The sequence below is a fragment of the Polypterus senegalus genome, chromosome 12 (genome assembly GCF_016835505.1).
Source record: "Polypterus senegalus isolate Bchr_013 chromosome 12, ASM1683550v1, whole genome shotgun sequence".
Taxonomy (NCBI): Eukaryota; Metazoa; Chordata; class Cladistia; order Polypteriformes; family Polypteridae; genus Polypterus; species Polypterus senegalus.
The window spans coordinates 158,061,735-158,088,806 of record NC_053165.1 but is presented as its reverse complement, the minus strand read 5'-3'; the positions used below and the strand labels follow the sequence as shown (position 1 = coordinate 158,088,806).

At 41.2% G+C, this 27,072-nt stretch overlaps 1 protein-coding gene across 1 annotated transcript in view; it reads right to left on the bottom strand.

Moving 5' to 3' along the window:
• The window catches only part of LOC120540015 (volume-regulated anion channel subunit LRRC8C-like), a 67,583-nt gene extending 40,756 nt beyond the window's left edge, over positions 1-26,827 (bottom strand). The window contains exon 1 of the mRNA XM_039770459.1: positions 26,641-26,827. The gene's annotated coding sequence lies outside the window, so the exon portion shown is untranslated. The remainder of the gene's footprint in view (positions 1-26,640) is intronic.
• Positions 26,828-27,072: the final 245 nt, after the last annotated feature.

Sequence of the window (27,072 nt, the reverse complement as noted above, 5' to 3'; positions counted from 1 at the left end):
AGGACCATCCAAACTGGATGGAAGAGCAAGGAGGAAACTGGTGAGAGAGGCTACTGAGAGGCCAATGGCCGCTTTGAAGGAGTTACTGGACTTTATGTCAAAGAGTGGTCATTAACGGTAAGCAGGTGACAACAATTTGACAAGCGCTCCACAATTGTGACTTGTTCAGGAGGGTCGCACTTCTCAAGAAAGGCCACATTAAGGCTCGTCTGAGCTTTGCCACAATGCACCTTGAAGATTCTGATGCCAAGTGGGTAAAGGTCTTATGGTCAGATGAGACCAAATTCAAACTAATTGGCCTCAATACCAACAGTATGCCAGTGCAGCTCACCATCCACAACACGCCATACCTACAGTAAAGCATGGAGGGGGCAGCATCCTGTTGTGGGGGGCCTGGGGCTCTCATTAGAGGAGAAGTGGATGGGGCAAAATACTGACTTGAGGAAAACCTGCTACCCTCTGCCAGAAAGTTGAAGATGTGCCGAATGTTCAGCTTTCAACACGACGATGACCCGAAGCACACAGCAACATTGAGAACATGGTGGCTGAAGGAGAAAAAAGTGAATGACCTGGTGTGGCCAGTGAGAGTCCAGACCGAAATCACACTGAAAATCTGTGGAAAGATCTGAAGATAGCAGACCACCAACGCTCACCGGCCAGTTTGACCAAACTTGAACACTGAGAGGGGGGCAAATATTACACAATCTAGGTGTGCAAAGCTGATAGAGAAGAATCAACAGACTCAAGGGTGTCATTAAAGCAAAAGGGGGGTCAACAAAATGACATGGGGGGTCCTTTATTAATCTCAGTAGGTCTTGTTTTTAATTTTTTTACAAATTTTTTCTGAACTGTAGCTGTGATGTCTTTCACTTGGATGTTAGAGGCTGCATTAAGTGGCCTGCCACCCGTAGTCAGTTGTTTGCTGTCAGTTGCTCTGCCAAGGAAGGGAATGAATGGACCAGGAACAGCTTCACTGATCACACTCATTACAGCTGATCAACGGTGGGAGGAAGACAGCAACCACAATGGAAATGGTGGCCATTGACACCTGATGGAGTTTGATCCTTTATTTATCTCAGGATTTCTTGTTTTTTATTTTTTAAAGTTTTCCTGAACTGTAGCCATGATATCTTTCACTTGGATGTTAGAGATTGCATTGAGTAAGTAAAGCTGGGAAGAAATATTGGTTTGTGTGTTTTCATTTAAGGCTGTAAAGCAAACAAAATGGGAATATTTCGAAGGGGGGGATTCTTTTCTATACCCACTGTATGTTTAATTTTACCGACCGTTTACATTTTTATTCCTGCGAGTGGTTGTATAGGTAGGCTTTGCCTATAATGCCGTGAAGACGGCCCTGAGCAGGACCCCAGGTGTTTTACAGGTACAGTACAACTGTTCCCATAGTTCTAACATGACAGCACCGGCTTGTTAAGTGACACATGCTGAGAGACACACTAAGGCAGGGATCAAGCTGGAGGCCTTGGTGTTACACTTGTGTGATTCTGGGCTACTGTATACACAATTATATTGTATTGATTAGTAAAGCGATACTGTCTGCCAGTCTTGCGCATAAAGATAATGTCCCTAGCCAGCTGAGATGACATCTCCCCATGCCAGACTCAACAAATCATGACACAAGGACAGCTCTTTATTCCTAACAAGGCACGCAGGCTCCATTTACTGCATGCCAGCTGTCATACCAGTTGCCACTCCCCTGTCTAAATACAACAGACACGAACCTACAGGATTACAGTGTAAGAGTTTAAGCTCCGGGTCCACACTCTGATTTGAAGAGCTGATCCCACTAAGCTAAATTGTCAAGCAATTATCTGCCAGTCACGGGGAACAACCAACTATGTGGTTCATTTCTTGTCACACGGAAAACTGGAATAAATCCAGGCACTCCGGAGCGTGTTCAACATGGGGAGGGGTGGCATTCCAATCGGAAAGCCAATCTCATGACTTCAGCTTACCTGGCAAACTTTCTAAAAAGACCAATGAGAAGAAACTGTGCCACTCAGCTTAGAGGCATCTGAGCGGGCACAAAACAGGCACAAGTTCAAACATTCTGTCAGATTCCTATTTATAGCGGCTCCATCAATCTGAAGGCTAAAATTAAAATGTGACATTCATTCGTGGTACTTAATGATTTTTTTTTTTTAATAACAAGAAGATGCAAAACTGCACAACTCGTTCATTTTTTTTATTAGAAATGCTCAGATAGGACCATGTCATGGAAAGTTAGATCTCTTCGGAGTGCTGCAACCCTGGACGTAGCACCAGTTCACTGAAGGGTACACACTACACTCATCCACTCACACTGGGCAAATTTAGGGATGCCACTCAATGCTGAGGGGAAACAGAATGAATGTTAATTATGAATTGATTCATTTCATCTTCTTATTTTGTATTGTACTCCATTTTGCTTTGGATGTGCCTGGCAAAGTTCAACAGATGAATTTTAAACTCCACAATGTGGAACCTCCCATCAGAAATCAGAAAATAGTGCTGTGCCACTTTGAAAGTAAGGAATGCAGCATTGCCCAGCCAGCATTTATAGCTGCTCTCTTACAATGCTGCCCTTCCATATTAAAAAGATCAATTTTTCACACCCATTGTTAACAGAACAAAGCTCTTTTCGGTTGTTCCTATCAGGCAAAGTTACCCTGTGAATGCTTTTAGCTTTTCCAATGTAGAGAATGGCACATGGAAAAGGCCATAAAGGTGGTGGCCAAATTACAATAAAGGGAGAGGAATAAAATAACTCAAGGATGGCAGTCTTATGGTTAGTGATGCTAGCAGGCAAAGTTCAAGTAAAAGTCGGGGTCAATTAAAAAAATAAGCAAAAAAACCCCACCATGCCAGAATGTCAGTTTCACGGTAAATCTAATATTATACTTGGGTTACCATTCGCAATTCTCATCATTGCTTCTATAGGCGGCTTCTCTTTCCCCTACAATTTAGTTGTGGCATTTCACACTTTCTAGAACCTGATTGCAACCGTTTGGTCATATTGTAACATCACAGACAAACTAACTATAATTAAAAAAACACATTTTCTTATAATATTGGTATAAATTGTACTCTCAAGGAACGCGATTATTACAAAACAACAGCACTCAACTACTCCACACCACATCTTTAGTCCGCATTGGTTAGTGGTGGTAGGCAAATTCCAACCTCCCCTTTAACTTCCATAAAACACTCCCGTTACCAAAAGCTATAACCCAACATTAAAGACAAGAACTATTATAAAATACAACATAAATTATATAATAAATTAACTGTTTAATTTTAGCAGCAGCAGCGCCGCAAAGCCTCCTGGGATGTCAGTGCCATCCGTCGCTACAATATGCAAGAGCGCGGCGGCACGAAAGATTCGTTCATTCATTCGCAGCTCTGTAGTGCAGAGTTTCCTAAGCTATGGGTCACATATGTTTTGGGAAAATTGTGGTGGTGGGTCACCGCGGGTTGATTAAACTATCACCGTTGCTCAGCTATGCCAGGCAGCCAGGAGCTGATTGGGCCTCAAAACCGGCCCGGGCATCCTTCAACGAGTGAGGTGACGTGGTCGGCCCATTATTCATTGTAATTTTCTTAAAATTTGTGGCGAGTACGCGGCTCTCGCTATGATCCTATGATATCTAAACTGTTGCCAAACTCAATCTGTACACTGCTGTTTAGACACAACTTAAAAATTTGACGACATGCTTAGAAATAAAATTTAATGAAAAATAAAAATTTAGTAACACGGCTTACACGTTATTAGAGTCAAATGTCAAGTCCAAGTGCCAGTACCCTAGTAGGCGAGTTGCTGCTAATTTACAATGGAATCAATGATAACCGCGGTTATAATTTAATGTTCATTAACTTAACGATAAACTATAAATGTGCCGTCCTAATATGAAATATTCCTATCCTGTGCTTTATAACTTTATTTCATCATACTAATAATTGCAGCTGAAAACCACTAATTACCGACGACCAGAGAAAATATAAAATTCATAATACATAATCTAATTATTACTACCGAGGAATTTAAATACTAGATATGAGATCAAATAAATTGCAATAATGTATATGCTAACCGAAATGTAGTGGTATCGACACAGAAATCAGCAAAAGGCAGTTTTAACCAAATTTTTTGCCGCAACGTTGTTTACTGACTACTAAAACAACTTGATAACGTAATGTATTATATAGAATTAGAGAAATCGCAGTACCGGACAGATAATGTTTAGTAGTTTAGAAAATTAAATTTTAATGTCAAACAGTAACCAGTACATAAAATTTATTTCATGAAACGGCCGGCCCATGATTAGACCAGGGCCCACCAGGCATTGCTCCTGCGATCAGCACTGATTCGCGAAGTACGACTTGCTCCGCACCGTAAAAAAAAAAAAATAATAATATTAAATTTACGGTAAAGTAAATTTAGCTGTGGTTGCCAGAATTTTACCGTAAAAAAATAAAGTGACTGTCTTTTTAACTCTACAGTATAACTTTGTAGTAAATAACTGTTTTTTCTTTACAACACATTCCAACAGAAATGAACATTTCACCATAACCTGAAATACGCGCAGTGTAAGAAGTTTGCCAATCAATAATAAACCACTAGCAAATATTGTCGTGATCAAACACCAGTACACAGTCTGCATCAGTAAAGTAACAACAACACACAGCAAACACGTATCATTTAATTATATTTACTGAAAATAATTCAGTGTTTAAGAATGTTATGTCCCATTGTCTGGTGGAGAAGTAAAGTTTGCTTTTGTGGTGTTTGCGGTCCAATAGGCGTGCCAGCTTATAGAATATAAGTTATACAACGCACCATAAATCAGCTTCAATAAGCTCAAAAAACCTTCAGCACGCAGGGAAAAATAAGTCTGCTAACGTTGTTTACAATTTTTTCCCGACTGTTCAAAGGATAGAAGAATACGGTAAACGGGGGCGTGACCTTATGCAAATATCGTAACTTCAGTGTTACTGACACAGCGCTTTACAGTTGTTTACCTGCGCTATTTTACAGTTTTACATTGTTAGATTAACTGCGATTTTTTTTCAGTGTAACTGTAATGTATCACTAAACGGTATGTAACGTATTTTCAAAAATACGGATTTTACTGAACTTGGCTGTAAAACATAACGAAATGTATTGTTTAAGATATACCGGTAATTTTCAGTAGAACGTGAGGTAACTTTCCCTTTTTTCATAAAAGGTATTTTACTTTCAACATTAACAGTATTTTCACCGTTAAATTTACTGACTTTTTTACAGTGACAGGCGGCGACAAACCCCCAACTATACAGGTTAATCTAGAAGGGAGATCCCCTGCCAGTAGCGTAACTCGAGTTCGTGCCGCGCGGGGCGGGCGGCGCGGTGCTTCAATTTGCCGCCCTCCAACATATCTAAATATGGTAAACTATTTAAATAGACAATTAAAATGACGTATAGAGAAAAATTTACATACATTTCGCATAGATTTATTCATATATAAAGAAACAGCAATATTTTTTATATACATTTATACGCATCAGCTAGACAAGAATATAGTATAGACGCACTGATAAGCCGTGTTCTAATTATTAGTTTAATATAATTACGCTACGAAAACCACAACCAAAGTAAGGTACAAGTGATAGGTGGGGATGTTTTCTGCGCAGAGCAAGAACGCAGTCGGATTAATAACGAAATTATAAATTGTAAATTAGTTGTTTATCTTCCTAGAAATTATTATCGGTGTAATGTTTATGTTTATTTTTGTCATTGACTCATACCTTTCAACTGCTGTGTCTGATGCAGAAGGACAGTCTGAATATTATTTTTCAAGCATTTGTGGTTAAAAAAAAATCAGAAAATTTGACTTTTTTTCATAAATGAGTGATATTTTTCCGAACCTTGCTGCTTACACACAAATTGTACTAAGCCTTGTGGCCAATAATGCCGCCCCCAAAAATGTGCCGCCCGGGGCGGAGCGCCCCCTCCGAGCTACGCCACTGCCCCCTGCCCGACGATCATGAAGGAATGGGTTTTGAAGACACCGAGAGGGGCAAGATTGGGTCGTAAGGAAAATAAACAACACCTGTTCTAGTGTAATGCAAGCAGCTCAGGTTCGCGGACATCCGCTTATGTTCATAGTGTATAAGCGACGGTCACAACCACCACACTGTCGTGAGCAAGCACGGATTATAACGTGACGAATTAAGTTTAGATTTGTTTCTTAAACCCAATGTTTCACAAATGAAGTCATAAACAGAATTCACGAATAGCGTACTACAGTCTGGTGGAGCGGGCTTCTTTAAATTGCCAGGATAAATAAAACGCCCGTAGAAAGCAGATCCTTAAGGAATGTCGATAATGCCAGGGTCCCTCCGATTTCAGCACGTAAATCAAGTCTGACAGCTCGTTACTTCTGCATGTTGCTGCTCAGGCTACTCATTTAGCTTTTCAATAACTGTAGTAAGATCATTCTATTCTCCGGCTGCCCTGATATCATTTGGCATGGGTGCCACCTAGACATCTAGATCAGGTATCCTGCCTCATCTCGCACTGTGTAAAGTCCAATGACAGACCGATGGATGGCTGATAACGTATTTGATTAACGGTATTGATAAACCAGATTTATAAGCTTGCTTTTCACTAAAACCCGTAAGTGAAGAGTCCGTTTTTTGGGTGTCCTGCATTAAAAGCAAGAATTCTAATTAAAGTGTCAAGTGCAAGCAGACGGTCAGACGTTACTGATATTCGTGTGCTTACCCACAGTGAAGCCATGGTCTAAATTTGCATGACGGTGACGGTTCTTGTTGCTGATTATTATCCTCTAATTTTGTATTTTTCTGACTTAACTGTTCCAGTTTTCCACCTTCTTTTAAATTCGTAAAAGTTCTCGCTACATTTTAAACTTTTCCAAATACTTAAAAACCTGAACGGTCTTCACCACTTAAAGAAAAGGCGCCAAGATTAACGGCGCATGCGCCGTAGCCGCTTGATGGTAAATGCAGTAACCAATCCGTGGCCGCCACGTCACCACGCTCTCTTCACTGCGTTCCCCGGGTTTTTTTACATTAGGATCAGAAACGAAACAAAGAAAAGACGGAGAAGTTCAGCAGGGAGACGCCAAGGTGCATCAGGAAAAATGTGGTTGGAATTAAAACGTCAACCAGTGGAAAAGAATCAGAAAGGTAATGTACACTGTCAGTTTACTTATATCGTTGTTATTAAAAACTCTGCGAAATAATCGTTTTTAGAGAACATCATGGAAAAGGGGTATGCAAGTGTTAATTTGCATTAAAATACAAACGCGATGTAACTTGAGCAATGTCAAATTTAAAATGTGCGGCACTCTGTAAAGTGTGATATACAAAAAGTATCTGAATTGTCCCAGGAAAGGGATTCTATTATAGCAGGTTATTAAAGGGTCACATAATATGGCTGTTGAATGGCATCCATACATGAGAGTCCCAAACATCCTGCATGGCTGAAGTTCTCTTTGAGACCTTATGGAAGAAATTAAAAAAAAAAAAAAAAGGCAACCATAGTTTTGTACAACTAAAGCAAAGACATATTGAAGACATTTTCTTGCAAGTATGGCAATGCAAATCCTTCCCGGTTTTTCAAATTTATTCTTGACTCTTAACAAGTCATTATAGCTGTTCAGTCTGGCGGCTTGGTTGTGCAATTTTCCAACCCACTTAATCCAGACCAGGGTCGCGGTTTTGGGCGGAAATGGAACCTACACCAGCTAGCAAAAGGGTGCAAGGTAGGAACAAACCCTGCACAGGGTGCCAGTCAATCGCAGAGTGAACACACACACACAAAAAAGGGCAAATTTAGCATCTCAAATGCACATTATCTTGTTGGACAGTAGGAGGAGACCAGAGCACTCAGACAAAACCCCTGCAAACACAGCGTGTTGTGATGTGAAATTTTGCATACAAGTTGATAGATATTTTGTATGTCTTTATTTGTAATTTAGGCAAAGCAATGTAATATTAGTGTTACATTAGTGAGAAGCATTGATGCTTACCCCGGCCTTTTAGGAATGGGTCTCTTTGAATTTTTCGACAGTTTGGTGATAGTGGAGTCTCTCAGTCAACCCCCATAGGAAAGTCAGGCTGCCTAACTGGCAAACTTTAGCTCAACAAATGGTTTTGGGGGGGTGGCAGGTGTGAAGATGTTCTATTCCCCCATTGGTCTGAAGCATGGCTGTTTGGAACTGGCTTGTATCAGAAGCCTTTAAGTACCATGACGTCCGACCTGCCCCACCACCACCTAATCAAAGCATCATGATGTTCCTACATTGATGGATTAAAGGCCAGAAGTCCACATGACCATCATCATCAAGTCCTTCCAAGAGAACCCTAAATATAATGAGGACTGTTTCATTGATGTTAGGTAGAATGCCCAGAGGGGGCTGGGTGGTCCCGTGGTCTGGAACCCCTGCAGATTTTATTTTTTATCTCCAGCCGTCTGGAGTGTGTTTTTTTTGTTTTGTTTGTTTTTTCTGTCGTCCCTGGCCATCGGACCTTACTCTTATTCTATGTCAATCAGTGTTGTCTTATTTTAATTCTTACTTTGTCTTTTATTTCTCTTTTCTTCATCATGTAAAGCACTTTGGGCTACATTATTTGTATGAAAATGTGCTATAGAAATAAATGTTGTTGTATTGGCTCTAGGGGTTGGACAGAGAATTTATAAATTTGTTTGCTTAACCTCACTCTCTCTCTTACCAAGCAAATGAATGACCATCTCACACACCATGAACTGAAAAGGACAACACAATGGAGAGCACAGGTGGGCAGCCATGTTGAGACAGGCATGTGATGTGGCCTGTTCTGAAGAAAGCATCTTATTAGAGAAATGTAATTGATTAAAATAATAACTTATTATAGGTTTTGTTGTCCTCCTGCACTGTTGTCTTGTTTTTTATCTTAATTTTTTACTTTGTGATGGTATTATTTTAACCAATATTTCACTTTAAGACTTTTATATGCCATAAATTAATGAAGTGCTAGCAAACCTTAAATCTTTTTAATCTGGTGGCTCAAGACTTCTTTTGAAAACAGACCTACTCCAGCATAAAACACACACAAATGGGCTACAGCTTCTTATTTATATATCTGGACTTGTTGGGGATGAGAGGTTGGGTTCCCTTTAAAAATTCTGTTCTGAAAAGAAAAAAATTGGACAAAATAATACCTGCTATAATGTGATGATAAGCAACTTGGGGCACAAGTTAGAAGGAAAAACAAAGTTATGTGGGCTTAAATTTGAGAAAAAAAAATAATGGACACGTTGACTGTTGTGTGGTTTGTAGGTTGGCAAACGGACTGACGGTTTAGCAAATAATGGCAGGAGGGCTGGGTGCATGTAATGGCCTCAATTATCCAAGTCTTCACTTGCGGTTGGAAATAAAATGATACTGAGCCTCACAGGGGAATGGTTTTTATCTCAGGATTCTTATACGAGTTGTTATTTATACTAAAAAGGATAAAGAAGAATGGCTTATTTAATGCATTTTGCTTATGTTGCTCCTATATTATAACCTATACTCTGTGGAGATTTAATGCAGAAGTTAAGAAAAAATGTATGTGTGTGTGTGTGTGTATGATATATATATATATATATATATATATATATATATATATATATATATATATATATATATATATATATATATATATATATATATATAATATACGATGGACGTTCAAAAAGTTTCTGCACTTTTATATTTTCATTGGAAATAGTGCAGGTGGGGGGAGTAGTAATTGGGCATTAAAAAGTTGGTAGGACTCTGGGACAATTGCATAACAACAAAGGTGATTATGTAGGAAAGTGATGTCATTTGTTTTTGAAATACTTAATAAACAGAGTTAAAAAAAAAAAAAGTGGAAACTATTTGAACGTCCCATATATAATATATAGTGGAATACCAGGGGTGTACAGCTCCCCAAACATGACACAGACAGGCACAGAGACACAAGTCCAAAAGCAACACACAGTGTATTTCCTTGTGGGGCAGCTCTATTCCTCGCTCCCCACTACAGAGCACAGTACATAATCACCCAAAGTAACAGTGCGCAGCCCCATCTCTCTCTTCTTCGGTTTTCTTTGTCTTTTTCTCTGCTGCCTCCACTCCTCTCCCAGCAAGCTTTGTCCTCCACCACCTCGAACAGAGTGAGGTGGCCTCTTTTATAGGGCACCCAGAAGTATTCCAGGTGCTCCCAGATCCTCTTCCAGCAGCACTTCCGGGTGTAGTGAAAGTGCTGGACTTCAGGAATCCAAAACAGTCCATGCGCCCCCTGGCGGCGGCCACAGGCCCCTGCAGGGTTGAGATTCTACGCTCCAAACCTGTGGCTCTGTTGTGAGCCAGGGGGCTTGCCCTCTCATGTTCCAGGGGAGGTCCCCTGGTCCTTCCATCACAGGGGCGTCCCCCTGGCTGTCCTACATTTTTATAGTTATAGCTAAGTCAGTGTGATTTTTGGGGGTTTGGTATTGGTTGTAAAGTTTTTATTATGAACATGTTCTTCTTAAGTTTGCATATGCAGGGTTTATGTCCAAATGTCTGTTGATGGCGTTCTCATTTGATAGCCAAGATTCAGCCAGCTCTCTGGCATTTTTAGTACGGACCTTAAATTTTACTTGTACATTGTACCCTCCACCAATTTTTTCAATATATTGCCTTTGATTCTTGTAAGTCTAAGCATTATCCTCCGATGGAGGCCCCTTGCAGGGGCTGAAAGCTCAGGAATAAAAATGACTTCATGATACAGGATTCATTTTCTCCCTTTGTGGATCTCCAGCTGCAACATATATATAATATTATTTTAATATTATATATATAAAATTCTTTTTGCGTTTGAAACGGAAATTACGTATGACCACGCGAAACGGAAATTACATAGGACTACAGAACATATAATACAGGAACTAATCACTTCGTTTGTGGACGCCATTTTTACGTCGTCTTTATGAATTGTTATTATTTGTGCGAGAGTTATTTTACTGATATTGAAAAGAAGTAAACACAAAACACGCCGATCTATCCCATAGACGTGCGCCCCGCGTTGCTCTCTTCCAGCCCTCCTCTCTGGACTCCAGCACTGAGCCGACCACCGCCATGCGCGTTCTGACAGAGAAGTTTTATTTATTCGTCCACGTGACTGTCGCGGAAACTGACACATTAGAACTTTTTTTTTTTTAATTGGCAGTACTTGATAGTAGAAGAGGTGAGGAAAACAGCTTTGCGTCTTTCTACTTTTTAACTGCGCTGAGCTGTAGACAATGTGAAGACGACACCACCTTCAGCGGCGAGGGGTCGTAAAAACAAAGTGGACCCTGGGAGGCGCAGAATGTCGGGCTGCTGCGTTGGGTCGAGAGGTTCGCAGTTTCGGGCGCCATTCTCTCTTCTCGCAGTGTTTGTGACACTTCGAGTCCCCCTCGGAGACTGTAAATCTTTGCGAATGAGTGTGATCGGTGCCATTGAAGCAAAACTCTCTTTGGAAATTGCGCTGCACGACGACTTACTGTCCCTTAAGGCGAGTTCAGGTCACTAAAACCCCACAACATTCAAGGTTGCTTTTGTGATGAATTCTTTTAAGACGATGGAAGGTTTACATCTAAGAAGATGTACCGACCTCTTCGTGTTAAGTTTTGGACTCTGGAATTGTTTGGACCTTCTGCCCGTCAAGCACGGAAGGGCAGCATCCACATTTCTCAGAATAATTTTTTTCTTAAAATCACAGGCACGTAGTGCAAGGTTGTCAGGCAGAAATTTGCAGGATCGCATAGAAAATGTAATTTCTATACCACAGCGGCCGTGTAGCGCCTTTCACAAGGGGTCTGCTACCGAGAGATGATCCCAATACATTTAAGCTGCTGTTAGTGCTACTTACCTGTTGTGTTATAGCGCCTTTGAAACGTACTTTACCCGAAAGCACTCCAGTACTGCTCAATGTATCTTTACTTCTTACATGTTAATGTTTTACTCTTTAATAATTTATATACTACATATCATTTTTTTTCCCTTGCACTCAGTGAGAGAAGCCACTGGATAATCAGCTAGTACTATATACATAATATGCATGTATATCCTTTACTGCATCATTCAATAATGAATAAGATACACTGGTATCTTATTATACCTAATGTTTTATTATTATTCCTTTTTTAAAACTAGCGGACACTGGCAGGTCACATGTCTTGCTCAGTTACACAGTATGCCAGCAATGAGACTTGAAGCTGAGGCCCCACAGGCTGCCAGTCTTCTGTCGTCAGCCTGCTTTGCCTACCGAGCTGTATGTAAAGATGCACACACTACAAATAATTCTCTCATTGTTACAAACAAAACAAAAACAGATTGGCCTTTTTTCTTGTTTTCCGAAACACCCTTTAAAGTTATTTTAAATTTTACGCCATTTTTGTTCAGATATGTACTTGTAAAAACACTCAGTGGCCACTTCATTCGGTCCACCTGCTCATTAACAAAAATATCCCACTGCTCCGAATGGTCAATCAAGACGTTTAGTTGTTGTCAAACCAAACATTTGAATGGTGAAGACACATGATCAAAGCAACATTGACAGTGTTATGATTGCTGGCAGCAAATGTGGCTGAAAGGGCATTTTCAAGCACTACAGTCTCTAGAGTTTCCAGAACAATGGCTGATAAATAAAGAATAACCAATGAGCAACAGTTCTGTGACTGAAAATAACTTATTAATGGCAGAGGTTAGAAGGGAATTTCCAGACTCTTTCAAGCTTTCAGAAATTGTCAGATAAGACCCCTTTGCAACAGGGCACCTGTGAGCATGAAACACCCAAGACATTCAAGCAGTTGAGATGCACCTCCAGAAGACCATGCCAAGTTCTGCTCTTGTCTGCCAGTCTTTTGTGAGCATGTGATCTCCAAAACTGGGCAACTGATCTCACAAATCTCAATTTCTGCTGCAATAAGTAGAAGGGAGGCTCACATCTTGATGTAAACAACATGAATCCAAAGATCCATGTCACTTCTGCCTTGTGTTGTCAGTGTAAAGGTGTAAGGATATACAACAAGCTTGTTAATGCCTACTAAGATTAATAAAGTATCCATCTATCTATCTAAGCATAACTTTATTGCCACAACATACCTTGGCATTGCTGCCAGCAGTCCCGTTATCGCCAGTCTCTCCTTTTTAAATGCCTCGTGTCAGAAAGCATGCATCATGTCAAGCTGGTTCCACAGACAGGACAGTGACTTTATTTTACTCTAATGTCCTGCCCAGTCCCCAATCTTAATCCAATAGTGTCTTTGGGATGAGGAAGAACAAAAGAACAAGGTGTCTGGGGCAGAAAAAAATCTGCAATATCCTACTGAAGCAGCATGGACCAAAGTCCCTAAAAAGTGCTTCAAGCACCTTATTAAGTCCACGTCTGGAAAAATTCAGGCTGCTCTGCAGGACAAAGGGGGTCCTACCTTGTACTTTGCAGATGCACCCAAAAAAAGTTGCTATTGGGTGTATAGCCGGTGATTTTATGTAAATCCGCAGCCAAACTGTTTGTATGTTTAGACAATTTTGAGCCTGGGCACATTCACCGATACACTTGGTGCCACATGAGGAGCTGGTATACGGGGCTGGACCGGTTTACGTGTCACTTACGAGGTGTGGCAGAAAAGTAATGAGACTGGCAACACTGCAAGCGATCTGGCAACGCTGCGCTGTTGTTCTTGATAGAGCACGTGTATCAGTACCCTCCCATAGCTCAGTGCGAGTTTCAACTCCTTCCGTTAACTACGTGATTTTTGTGACTGCTATTAGCGAAGTTGTGTTTTTGGTTGTGCGTCACGCAAAATGGAACAGCGGAATTTGGAGCAACGTTGTGCTATTAACTTTTGTGTTAAGCTTGGAGAATTTTTATAAAGACGTCCTTGAAAGGCTCAGAAAAGGGGTCATTCGCGTGAGACCAGACATTGCAGACAAATGGATGCTCCATCATGACAACGCCCCATGTCACACTGCCCTCTCCATAACAGAATTTTTTGACCTCAAAAGGCATTCCTGTGGTTCCCCAGTCCCCTTATTCACCTGACCTCAGTCCGTGTGACTTTTTCCTTATTCCTAAACTGAAAAATGTCCTCAAAGGACGTCATTTCGGGACTTTAGAAAACATTCAAAAGAGTGTAACGGACATGCTGAAGACCATACCGGTTGAAGACTTCCAGCGCTGCTACCAACAGTGGGAACAACGTCTCCATCGGTGTGTAGCTGCCCAAGGGAACTATGAAGGGGATAACATTGATGTTTGAAAAAAATAACTTTGGTAAATAAAAAATCAGTCTCATTACTTTTCTGCCACACCTCGTACTGTACAGGACGCCTTTCCATTATGAATATCACTCCAGGGTCTTTACGCATATATTGTAGTTCAAGTGTTTCCAAGTAGTATGTTTAAAACGGACATGCTGGCAGGTGAAATAACCCATCTGGGGTAACAAAAAGATTCAGCAGAAGTGATCGAGTCAGCATTACGTATCAAACCTTTCCACAGTGAGGGCCAAACCTGGGTGTTTTATTGTTCAAAGTATTTTGGTTTCCAAATTTCTACTCTGTTCAACTCCATTAGTTTACAGGAATCAAGCAGAGAGTCAGTGGAGAGGACTGAAATGACAAATATGTGATTTACAGTCTACAGCCATATCCGCAAAGGCCACACTTCTGACAAACTGACTAACTAAGATATTCAAATAAGAACCTCCATCTGATTTTTACATATTTGGCAGTTTGCCCCAGTCCTCCTTTCACTCTGAGACTGCTAGCCAAAACAAATATCATTTATGAAGGTTTTTATCATGATAAATATTTCTGATACACTAACACCAGTGTGCAGAATTTGGCAGACACCTCTTATTTACGATTCTGGAATTATGTAACACTTTCAAGCCCACTTAATATAATTTTAGGCAAAGAGTTGAGCGTAAGGCATGAACCAACCCTGGATGGGATGCCAGTCTGTCATAGGGTGCACCGATGCCCACACTCGCAAAGAGACAATTTAGAGTAATCAATCATTCTAAATCATCACATCTCTAGGAGATTTGATAGAAAAAAAAATGCCGACTCGGAGAAAAGCTCAAGCAGAACATACAAAGAAGAAGGTGCTAAAACCATGAGGGAACAACAGTAACTGCTGCACCGCCATGTCTCCCAGCTCTGGGATTACACCAAACAAAAGTTCAAGGAGCTGCATTTGAAAAACAAAGTTTAGGATCTCTTAATTGTGAGTGAGCGGGAGCCATATGAAGAGCCAGTGCTCACTTAGTATTATCCAGCCATCGAAAATACAAACTAGTAAGAGCATGGACAAGACCTTTGTATAAAACAAACATAAAAGAGATTGAGAGCTCTACAGACAAGACAGCATCGCTCTGTTAAAGTGCTGAGAGCAGCAGTCACTAAGAAATATCACCGTTAGGGGCCGTGAACTCAACGCTGACTCAGGTGGCTTTGCCTCTTAGGGTCTCTTTCAGCAACACAGCGATTGCACTCTCATGTAATAAACGTGTAACGATGATAATGTAATCGGCTTACTGCACTACATCACAACGTAAAGCATTTGCCAAAACTCTTAATGACTTGACTCATGGATTTGAACAAAATCATTCCTAAGATAAATCAATGTACAGGCAAGATGGCACCATCTGTGACAGCCAGGGGATGCTCAAGCTAAGGGTCTCTTACTTTAAAATAGCCCTGCATGGTAAACTGTACCACTAACTGTAAAATATGCATTACAGTAGATATCCTAAATTCTGCATTCTTACAAAGAAATGCTCAAAGAATCTGATTAAAACAGCCATGAGCCTCTGATAAATTCAGCCAGCGATATAGCACCTCATCTTAAGTACCAAATAAAACAGCAGAAGAGCTCGGAAAACTGTTAGCATGAAGTTACCCAAGGGGTCAGATCAGTTTAGGTCAAGGGATGCTGAGGCCCAATGCTTCCAAAATATTTCGTTACATTCATGCAATATATACCACCCTCTTTAGCAGAATAGCCCTGAGTACTTAAAATACTGTCATACTGGTTATAGAAATTTAAGAAAACACCTGTGTAGACAGATCTGAAAGGCTCTATTTTAGGAATGTCGAACTCCAGTCAAGATTCAAGAGTATTTATCGTCATTTCATCCATATAGCACTAGTACAGCATACAGTGAAACGAAACAACATTCCTCCAGGAACATGGTGCTACATAGAACACAGACAATGAAGAATCCACGACACATAACATAAAGACACGTAATATATAACAAGGTGCATGTGAGACAAATGTGCAAACATGTGCAACATTGCAGAGCAGAAGGGCTGTCCTGTCCTGGAGGGCTGCAGTGGCTACAGGTTTTCATTCTAACCACGTTCTCAATTAGTGACCTGTTTTTGCTCTCAATTAACTTCTTTTGCTTTAGTTTTAATTAACTCAACTCAGACCCCTTAGTTCTTTCTTTAGCAGCCAAACAATAATGAGACACAAAACGAGCCGCCACGTGACCAGCTAACCACATTCAGTAAGGGTCTCAGTAAGGTTGATCTCCCAGGTCAACAAAACATATTGACGGCGTTCATAGAAAAAGCAGAAAAGCAACCGCTTTGGAAATGTCTGCTGTAGCAGAATGAGAGCAGCAGCAAGCCGTGGAATTAAGTAATGGGTTTAATTAACAGCAAGAATCGGCTTCTCATTAAGGAACTGGTTGGAATGAAATTGGTTGGAGTTGGAAGCCCCAGTTTAGCTGGTCATCTGTCGGCTCATTTCACATCTCATTTCTGATTGGCTGCCATTTAATGAAGAAAAGAATCAATAGAGAGGACTGAATCCTTATAAACATCCATCCATCCATTTTCCAACTCGCTGAATCCGAACAGAGGGTCACGGGGGTCTGCTGGAGCCAATCCCAGCCAACACAGGGCACAAGGCAGGAACCAATCTTGGGTAGGGTGCCAACCCACCGCAGGGCACACACAAACACACCCACACACCAAGCACACACTAGGGCCAATTTAGAGTCACCAATCCACATGCAAACTTCATGCAGGGAGGACCCGGGAAGCGAACCCGGGTCTCCTAACTGCGAGGCAACAGCGCTACCACTGCGCCACCGTGCCGCCCTCCTTATAAACAGAGCTATTAAAATGAAGGGAAAAGGAATTAATTAGCAATGAAAACTGGTCAATTGTTAGACTGAAAACCTGTAGCCACTGCGGCCGTCAAGGCCCAGAGTTCGACACCCGTGCTCTATGTAAAAGAGAGAGCGATTGAGAGCATGTACTGATGACAGAGCGCTGCTGCACCCACCACACAACAAACCACCTGGACTGGGACCCGAGTGCAGCGGGTGACACCTCAGCATCATACTGGTATAGTGTGAGGTTTTTTTGTTTTTGTTTTTTACAGTGGCTGGAGTGCCAATCCTGCATATAATATATATAAAAAGAGAGACAGATAAACATGAAAGGCACTATACAGACACAAAGTAGGGAAAAAACAAAACAGTTAACACAATATGTACAAACATTCAGAAACTGAAGGGGGTTCCACATTGGCCAACATAAAATACCTCTCTTTGTCTGTACAGGCTAGGAATAGCCACCGGGGGGCAGTATGCTCCACAGAGGGGCAGCACAACTCCTCTTGGCAGACAAATGCAGCAATTACAGGTGCCACTAGAGGGCACTCAGACCTTGCAGACCAGATCCGGATTCTGACAGGAGTTCAAAGGCGACTCCCAAAAAGCGCACTGTGGCTCTAGAATTGTCTGGTGAGCTGGGGGTAAAGGGTGAGTGCCCATCAGGGAGAGACTGTGAGAGAAGCAGGAAGTGAGGAGATCATTTCTGTGTGCTGTATGAGTTAGCGAAGTAGGGAAGTCACCTGTCTGGGAATACATGGGGGGCAAAGGGATTTTCTTCAAAACAAGTGCATAGAAGAATGAGGAAAAATTGCAAGATGTGTAACGCTGATAGAGACCTGTCCTGTCCACAGAGACTCAAGGCTGGAAACTCTGCCAGTGGTCCATCTACTAAATATTGATTTAGTTGTGGTGAGTACTTTACAGCCTTAAATGAAAATGCAAACACAAAAATATTTCTTTTTTGTTCATTTTACCCCCTTAAGGCAGTATTCCTCATTGAAAAGGGCCTAGGTGACATTCTCATTTTTATAATGTACTACCAGGTGGTCCCAGATACTGACAATGGCGGGTTTCAGAGTGAACCATAGCCTACAGTCTTACTTTGTACAAATGGGGAATCAGTGCAAAACTGAGAAAGGATGGGTTGAACAGTGTGGACGTGTGTACCGGACACACACGCACAAATACTAATTCAGCTTTATATAGTAGATGGGTGGTGTACGTTGATGTCACTTCACTAGTTAAAAGGGAATTAGCAGCAGGACATTTCAGCTGTTGGGCATACACCACATAGCCACATACAGTATGTCCCCTCTGAACACTTAAAAAAAAAAAAAAATCACACAATGTACCTCCTGTCTGTCCAAACAACTTTATTTTAGTTACTGTAGACTGACAAGTACCAGCCCTGGGTCACATACCAGTCACTTACGGGACACATTCACACAAACACAGGCACCTAAATACAGTACTAGGCCAATGTAGTGTCTTTAGTTAAGTTAACGTGAATATTGGTGCTGCTTCATTGCTGACTGTTCTTTGTGTGTCCGGTTAACTCGACATTCTAAACTGCCTGGTATGAATGTGTGCACGACCTTCAATGGCCACGGACCTTGTTCAGGGCTTTTGTTTTGTGTTCTGGGATAAAATCTGCAGTGACCCTAAACTGGATTAAGTGGGTCTGAGAATGGATGGGTGTTCATGGGATATGGGGAAAGAAAGAAAGAAAGAAAGAAAGAAAGAAAGAAAAAGAGGAGGTTAGGAGCAGGCACTGATACAGCACATTGCTGCACCCACCACATGACAGATCAATTTAGGATCCCCAGATTAGGACCCGAGTGCAGCCATGCGACGGGTGACACCTCAGCACCACACTAGTTCAGATGGAATGGAACAGTGGGAGGTATTTTATGGTGGCCGGAGTGCCAATTCTGCCACCAACCCCCAGGGTTTTTTTCCCTGCAGGTTGGAGGGCCTACATGCTGGTCTGGATGCAGATTAACATCATACTCAGGACGGAGCAATTGCAGGTTAAGGGCCTTGCTCAGGAGCCCAACACTTTGGGCGTTTAGGGGATTTGAAGCGCCAACTTTCTGATTACCAGCGCAAATCCCTACCTCAGAGCCACCACTCCGCCTGCACTACAGAAAGAAGGAGATCAAAAATCCCACATAAACTGTCTGGGGCATAAAAATATAAAACGCATTACTTGATGACTGACTCATCCTTTAACTTCACTGATGGCAGCCATTTGCACTCATTTTGGCTTTCCATCGGTTTCATCTCCTCTTATTTTACCAGTCTTCCCCATTTCTGTAATCCCCATATTTTGTTCCGTTTGCTAGTTTTGGCAGAGCAGCCCTTCTCTAACTGCTATACAGAGGAGGACAGAAAAATGAAAAACACTTGATTTGAATTGAATAAACGTCTGGGGGCTCACAGTCTTTGGGAACAGTTAAAAAGTCAGTGGCTGCCTGCTCTGAAGCAGATGGTCCATCTTTTCTAGTCTGGGCTGTTCACAAACAGAATGCTGTTAAAATGAACTCTGTGAAGCAGACTAAAGTCTTACACACTTCGAGAGCTTATGTAAGGTGAACACTTATGAACGTACACTCTTAAAACTGCTGCCTCTTTAACGGCACTTTACGGGGTTGTGCGTTTCCTTGTAGGGCCTTTGTTTGACTTGGGAAGAGAGCTTTACTCGTGAAATTGGGTCGTTGGATTCTGAAAAGGTTCCTGATATGTGAACAAAACAGAAAACTAAATGTCTATTAGACTATCTAGGGTGATACTAGCAGATCAGGAAAACCTAAACTGATCTTATGTGATAAGCAGCGAGAGATCTTTAAAACCAGAAACCCGCTGGTGTAAATCTGTCATCGCCCATTTATGAACCTAAATGAATAAAAGTTCTTTGTGGATGGTTCATGTGGATGGCTCTTTGGGGAACCATCACTCCAAAGAACCACTATGTCACCATTATTTTTAAGTGTATCAGAACATTTTTTTTTATTTTTAATAACTGTGGACTATGCCCGGCAGTTTAACCCGGCCAAGTCCCCCAAGCCGCCAGATGGAGCCCTCCCTGCAATGTGGAGATGCCCCGAATTCCAGCAGGGCATCATGGACTTTGGAGTTGTAGTGCACAGCCCTGCTGGATAACGTCGGGGCCGCCAGGGGACGCCGCAGGGAGAAACAGAGACACTGGCTTTTCCTACAGCCCGGAAGTACTTGCCGGTCACGAGGACGGAAGGAATAAAGTTCTTCCGGGCTGACAAAGAAAAGAAGAGTTTTGATTTGACCCGGAAGTGCTAGTAAGTCACATGGACTGCAGAGTAAGGATCACTTCCGGGTCACGGACTATAAAAGGACTATGGGAGCTCCCAGACGGCGAGCTGAGTTGGGAGGCAGGGTGGCCAAGTGTCTGGGAGTTTGGAGGATTGGTTATTGTTTATTTATATATTGAGAATTGTGGAGAGGAGCGTGCTTTGTGCACTTCAATAATAATATTTATTATAATAATAGACTTTTACCTGGTGTCTGACGAGTGGTCAGAGGGTTCAAGGGAGCGAGAAAGCCCTAATCTGTCACATAACGTATTACATTGGTTGCAATTCTTCCTTATTATAGCAATAGAACCTGTAATGTATCATTAAATGGTATGTAACATATTTTGAAGGTAGAATATTGATTTTACAGAACTTGGCTGTAAAAAATAATGAAATGGATTGTTTATTTCCCAGAGGGGCCTGGGTGGTCTCATGGCCTCTGAACTCCTGCAGATTTTATTTTTTCTCCAGCCGTCTGGAGTTTTTTTTGTTTGTTTGTTTTTTCTGTCCTCCCTGGCCATCAAAACTTACTTTTATTCTATGTGAATGAGTTTTTGTCTTATTGTAATTCTTACTTTGTCTTTCTTCTCTGTTCTTCATCATGTAACGCACTTTGAGCTACATTATTTGTATGAAAATGTGCTCTAGAAATAAATGTTGTTGTTTAAAATATACATGTAATTTTCAGTAGAACATGAGGTATCTTTACTTTTTTCAGACAAGGTATTTTACTTTCACCATTTACAGTATTTTTATTGTTAAATTTACTGACTTTTTAACAGTGTATGGTGCTACGGTTAGCACTAGAATGATCCTACGTTAGACACTTTTTCCATGATTGTTTCTATAATGACATTTTTTTTTTTAATCTTTTATTGAATTTATTAAAAGCAAGCAACATTCCATACAATCAAGTCAAACTTAACAAAACTAAATTCAATTCAACCCTCGCCAATGAGAAAGAGAGGGAGGGCAGCAACCAGAGTAAAACTTTAAGTGCAGAAAAGAGGGAAAGGAGTCCTTCTCGCCGATATAAGTGCTTATTCTAAAATGTCATTGATTACAGCCTGCCAGGTTTTAAAAACATTTTGCACAGTGAGAATTTCAATTTTTCTAATTTCAAATAGTATATAACATCAGTTACCCACTGACTTAAAAGAGCTGGGCTAGGATTTTTCCAGTTGAGCAAGACAAGTCTACATGCTAATAGTGAAGTAAAGGCCATTACAGTTTGTTTGTTCTTCTCCACTTTAGGCCCCGATGTGAGCCCACCACACACAGCTGTTAATGGATCAGGAGTGACTGTGACACCAAGGCTGCCCGATAGGCATTTCAAAATTTTTGTCCAGAATGATGTTAATTTGGTGCAGGCCCAAAACATGTGGCCCAGTAAGGCTGGAACTCGATTGCAATGTTCACAGGTTGGGTTTGCCCTGGAAACATTTTGGACAATTTTAAACAAGACGGATGTGCTTGATAAAATTTTTTTAAGTTGAATAATTGAATAGTTTGCACATATGGAGCTCAAGTGAATTCTGTGCATGGCTGCCTTCCCCTCCTCTTCTGAAATGTTGAGCGAGAGATCCTTTTTTGCACTGTACTCTGGGATCTTTAAAAGGAAGGGACTTTTTTATATTATAGAAATGCTGTCTGACGTCCCCAAGACTGATTAAGATCTCTTGTGGAATAGAAGTAGGTGGGAGGTGAGGAAAATTGAGAAGATTTCATTTAGCAAAGTTTCTAATTTACAGATAGTGGAAAAATTGTGTTGGATGGGAAACTAAATTTGGAGTGTAATCATTCATAGGGTGCAAAGACATTATTCATATACAAATCTCTAAATGATTTGATCTCTTAAATTTTCCAAATATTAAAAACTGCGTAAGTTCCAGAGAGTGGAAAAAGGTGGCTGTCATGTAGAGGTGCCACTGATCAAATATTCTCTAATTTGAAGTTCTTCCTACATTGGTTCCATATTCTGAGTGAACGAAGCACAGTTGGGTTGTTAGCATATTGACGATAACTCATATTTACTGGGGGTCAGAGCAAGGAATATAAAGACGTACTGCAGGATTTCGTTTCTATTGCAGACCAAGCCTGTGTGTGTTCATCTATTTGTGTCAATATCCAGGTTTTTATAGCTTGAATATTTGCCATTCAATAATAAAACTGAAAATTAGGCAGAGCCAGGCCACCTTCTAATTTAGGTCATTGTAGGGTCACCCTTTGGATGCATGGATATGTCAGATTGCAAATAAATTAGGTTATGATTGAATCCAATTTCTTAAAAAAATGATTTGTTAATGTATATGGGGATGTTTTGAAATAGAAACAGAAGCTTAGGAACGATGTTCATCTTGACAGTGTTAATTCTCCCTGCTAAAGTAAGATGAAGGGTAGATCATGTGCACATCTTGTTTAATCTTGCCCATGCAAACAGCAAACGTTTGTTGAAAAAGAGATTTATATTTACTTGTGATGTTTACCCCTAGGTATTTAAACTGATCTGCAATGATAAAAGGGAAGGTGTCCAGTCTAATGTTTGCTGGAGAATTCACTGGAAAAAGCACACTTCTGTTCAAATTAATTTTGAATCCAGATATCTTTTGAAATTCTTCTAGTACGGTTAGGGCTGCAGGCATAGAATTTTGTGGGTCTGATATATACAGTACCATATCATCTTTATATAGTGATATTTTCTGTTCAAGTCCTTCTCTGAAAGTCCCCTTTATCTCTGATACATTTCGAAAGTGAACAGCGAGTAGCTCAATGGCGATTGCAAATAGCAGTGGTGACAAGGGGCATCCTTGTCTAGCACCGTGTTCTAGTTTGAAATACTCTGAAATAATGTTGTTAATACAAACAGAAGCTTCTGGACCGGTATAGAGTAGTTTGATCCATGCACATATGTTGGGGCCAAACCTAAATTTAAGCAAAGTGGTGAACAGGTAATCCAATTCAGCCATATCAAGTGCTTTTTCTGGATTCAAAGATAATAAGATCACTCGAGGGTTAAACTTTATAGGTGATTACATTAAAATAGGTGTCGAAGATTGTAAGCCAAATGTCTACCTTTTATAAATCTGGTTTGGTATTGTGATATTAGTGAAGGGAGCACTTTCTCAATCCTTCTAGCTAGGACTTTGGAGAATATCTTAACAGCAGTATTCAGAAGTGAGATTGGTCTGTATGATGCACATTGTAATAAGCTCTTAGGAAAAAAAATGATAAAGCTTGGCAAAAAGTCTGAAGTAGAATTGTATTGTCTCTGGCTTCTACAAATCCATCCATTTTCCAACCCGCTGAATCCGAATACAGGGTCACTGGGGGTCTGCTGGAGCCAACTCCAGCCAACACAGGGCACAAGGCAGGAACCAATCCCGGGCAGGGTGCCAACCCACCGCAGGACACACACACCCACACTCCCAGCACAAACTAGGGCCAATTTAGAATCGCCAATCCACCTAGCCTGCATGTCTTTGGACGGTGGGAGGAAACCCACGCAGACATGGGGAGAACATACAAACTCCACGCAGGGAGGACCCGGGAAGCGAACCTGGGTCTCTTAACTGCGAGGCAGCAGCGCTACCACTGCACCGCCTGCTTCTATAAATGTTGATAATAAAAGGGGAGCTAACTTAATTGAATTTTCTTTTTATATAAAATTCAGCAGGGTGGCCATCAGGACCTGCTGCTTTGCCACTCTGAAGTGAGTTTATAGCGTCTAGTAATTCTGATAGTGTCAGATGTTTATTCAATTCCTCTGCACTTAGAGTATCCAGCTGTGGTATCTGTAAGGTATCAAAAAACACATCTGATTGTGTCTTGTATTCTTTAAACTAAGTAGAATATAAGACTTATAGTATTCTCTAAACGTATGCATTATATTGTTATGGCCAATTATTCTATATATCTCTGTCTGTGTTGGTGATTACTGATATTGTCTTTAATGACATTTTATGGCTGTGTACTGGGTTCTATGGATTTGTGTATGGTTTGACAAAATACCATTTTATTCTGGGATGGGTCCTTTGCACGTGAAGTTGGTTCTTTATCCACATGTTGAAAAATAAAATGGAAATCTTTAATCTATGGTAGGCTACCTAACAGGACACTAATAAATTAAAAAAAAAACTGGACTTGGACCTGTGTTATTGTATGAAGCGAGAGTCCTTTTAAAATCATGAGCCATTGGTATTTCACAAATCTGTTACCATCTAATCATGGCTATTTACTGTATGGAACCTTCATGTGGATGGGTCTTTTAGAAATCAAAAATGGTTCCCTTAATGCATTGTTCTGATGAACCACTCTGACACTTTGATATTTAAGAGTGTACTCTTCATTCAGAAGATGTCCACATTGATATATTTGGTGTCTCTAACTTGTCTTCCTGCGATGAACTGGCACTCTGCTCAAATTGAGACTCTTCTTTGTGCCACATGCTCTCAAACAGGCCCCATGACCCAAACAGCTGCCTGAGCAGCACTCTTTGAAATGAAGGTGCCAGAGTGGTTCTTCAGAGCGATGCCATAAGGGAGCCATTTTTAGTTTCCAAAAGACCCATCCACATGACGTTTCCAGAACAAACCTTTAGATCTGAAGCAGGCTCCATGCAGTAAATAACCGTAAATAGATGGCAACAAATTTGTAAAATACCAATGAGCTCCTGATTTTATTGCTGCATTCAATAATACAGGCTAAGTTCATGTTTTCTTAATCTCTTACTGTGCTCTTACCCTGTTAGGTAACCTACCATACGTTAAAAGATTTATCTTTAACTTCCTACATATTGATATGTTTTTTTTTTTTTTGGTTTTTTTTTTAAAGCACAAAGAACCAACTTCATATGCAAAGAACCATTCCTAGAATGAAATGTAGTACTAGGGTGTTGTACCGTGTTAGCCATTATGAATGTAGTGAAAAGTCAATAGCCAATAAAAGGGGTCATTTTGCTTGACTTTTATTAAAATTAAATGGTGCTTTGTCAAGGAATAGTTCTACAAGGAACCACAAACCCATTGAAGAACCTTGAAATGCCATTAAAGAACCAGGATTTATAAGAGTGAAGTTAGACGGATGTGCTTGAACATCAGAAAATTACCTCCAATGTTGCTCTAATTTAACACTGTTCTTAATTATATTAGGCCTCGTTTGTTCTCTGAACTAGGGTGTGTGTAATGGTGGTCCACCCCATCCAAAAGCATGAACTGCCCACCCATTGCAAAAAAAAAAAATCACTAACAGTAAAGTATCAAGATTATTTTGGCATTTAATTGCCCTCCCTACATAACCAAATGCCCACCCAAGATGACATCCCAGTTAAGGTCACGGTCCTGAACCCAGTAAAACTCATGTCAGTAATTAATGCCTTCACTTACTAGTATCATAGCACTGATGATATTGCAAGTGTGACATGTCTCAGTTTGACAATCTGTGCACGACTCCAAATCGGCTTGAGAATGGCAGAGAACAAATCTAAGTGATTCAGGTGGAAAGTTCAAAGGACGAAAGCCCATTCGGTTTTATTCAACGCAGCACACTTGTCAGCTCCTGATAATGATACGTACGCCGGTCAAGTGCATAACGTAAAGTGCAGCAAGTCTAAGAAAATCGGCACTGACAAGTTTGATTGAGGTGGGTCGTAATGAGTGACATCGCCCGTGTGTTTCAGAATGCCTTCGAGCTCCTCGTGTTGTTTCTGTTGTCTGAAAGGCGCTCATTAACAAAAGGTACCTCAGGGTGCGGTAAAATCCGCAAGGGACGGGAGGAGACTGAAAAGCGCCAGCGATGGATGTCTGCTGCAGTTGCCTTACGGAGAACGCGAACGTATAGATGAGACCGCGTGGCGATTTTTCGAGCGGCGGGACGCGGTTTTTGAAAACATCGGAGCGAAGTGTTGGCAGTTCTTGCGGATTCCGGGGCAGCACGCGACTAGCGGTCTGATCTGCTGGCACTCCGGGCAGACACAAGGCGCCTCACACGCGAGCCTAAGCGCTACAAGTTACTGGAGAACAATCTCCTCGGCAAGCGGTAAACCTCTGCGTGGGGCTTTGTTCGGGGTTAGTCCGGGTCTCCCCCCACCCCAAAGGAAATTCTCAATACCCCGCTATAAGATTTGAAAAGATGCGGAAAACTTACCTGGTTAAACGAAGCCGGCGGCGCCTGCACGAATCAAATCACCAAACGCGTTCTAACAAGTTGCTTCCACGGCGCGGATTATTTCATCAACTCCATTGGGGAGGTGCAGCCCGGCCGGTCCCTCGTGGCGCTACGGTTGTGTGTATCAGAAGTGAACCTGCTTGCTTTCGACGTGAGCCTGCCCCCTGTTTCCTTTCCTCTCCTCTTCTCTTCTCTCCCCGCCCCTGCCCAGTCATTAAATCGCCGAGAATAAAACGAGAAAGGCAAGCAGCTCGTGTTGCGTCCTCATTCTCTTAAAGGGACAGGACAATAAGAGCCAGCAGGCTCGATTTACATTTGCCTCTCGCTTTTGAAAGGCTCGTAAACCTCTGCCTATAACGAACTTTTCACAACTTGTGTTGTAACCAGAAGATCTCTTAATTCAATCTGAAA